Raw genomic sequence first — 1,594 nt, forward strand, 5'->3', positions numbered from 1 at the left:
CTTAAAGAACCTATCTACAAATACTGTCACGTTGAGGCTCTCAACGTGTGAATGGGGCATAAGGGACACGATTCAGTCCTTCACAGGTAAATCTCCTAAGTGTTGGGTACCAAGTACAAAAACAGAAGCTGCAAGGCCTGTTGAGGCTCAGAAGGAAATGTCACACAACTTCACACCCATTGTATTTTATTAGTCAAAGCAAGTCTTAGGGCCAGTCCAGATGCTAAGGGGGTGGGGAGTAATAGATTAGGTTTCATGGCGGGAGGACTGGGAAAGCCAATTTTGCAGAAGAGCATGTGAGATGGGCAGGACCTTGTGCTTGTCTTTGGAAGCCAGCATTATAGAGGCTTTGAGGATGACCGGGTAGGAATCTTTAGAATTATCCATGGCCAAGTATTTGATAATGATCTGGAGGCAGAGCCACTTACTTGTAGGCCAAGATGTCTTCAAGAGTTCCTCCTGCCCTTCTTTAGTCTGCTACTGATCTGAGGACATCCATGCCGGAACCCAGCATCTTACAGCTCCAATAGGGACCTACAATTGCCCTGGGGATGAAGATGACGGATCCCCTCAGCATCTTCTAAAGGTGCTGTGGCCAGTGACCTTGGAAGTCTGTATTTTTTTTTTTTTTTTTGAGAGAGATTTTTGCTGTAGGAAACATGCACTCACCAGAGACAGACAGAAAGTGAGAAATCACCACCCAGGGGGGATGGCCATGCTGCAATCTCTTCTCCTCCATTCTCTTCTTGGGATTTTGGACACATACACACATGCACCCGAGGTGAGTTTTAAGCCACTGGATCTGAGACTCGAACTGCGTCGACTACATGGGAGTCCAGTGACGTCTGCTGGTCCCAAAAGTCTGTATTTTGCTTTCAGCACTCATCCTCTTCATTATGAGGTCCCTTTTGTGAGCCCCATCCTGCACCTGGGCAGGAAACGGGGGCTGTCAATCAAGGCGTCCTGCTCATTATCCGGCCAAGAAGTAGACACAGGACCCAAGATTGCTTCCGGAGTTTAAATCTACAGAGGAGTCACGTGAAGACTGACTGAGTAACACAATCACTCAAGAGGCCCTGGCAAGGATCACCTTTTCGTCCCCAGAGCCTGGATTCTTGGTGTCCTGTGGTTTCTGAGACCTGGTTTGTTCCCATGTTCCCACATCTCTCCAGTGAATCTCTTCTTTGCTTACGTGAACCTTCGTGGATTTCTGTTCTGTGCAGTTGATGAGCCTAACATCAGTCTTGGCTGCAGAAGTCTCACATGGGACTGTGTGCCACAGTGGCAGAAGGAAGCACGGATCCTGAAAAGCTTATCGTCACACTGTCCTTTGGGGACAGGGAGCTAGAACATGCTCCTTTATGACACTTAGTGGCATTGCATGGCTTTCTCCCGGCAATGTCGTGGTTCCTGGAGGGTAAAACGAATTTTCCATTCCAGAGGCCACTGCTATAGGGGAAGGTTTCTGGTTTTTGTGTACAATGACATCAACTGCTGCAAAGAAATGGGATATTCTAGCAACGGGAAGGCCACTGGCCAACCTTTTTTTTTTTTTTTTTTTTTTGAGAGATTTTCACTGTAGGGCACGTGCGTT

Source organism: Tupaia chinensis, unplaced genomic scaffold, assembly GCF_000334495.1.
Source record: "Tupaia chinensis unplaced genomic scaffold, TupChi_1.0 Scaffold000146_1, whole genome shotgun sequence".
Taxonomy (NCBI): Eukaryota; Metazoa; Chordata; class Mammalia; order Scandentia; family Tupaiidae; genus Tupaia; species Tupaia belangeri.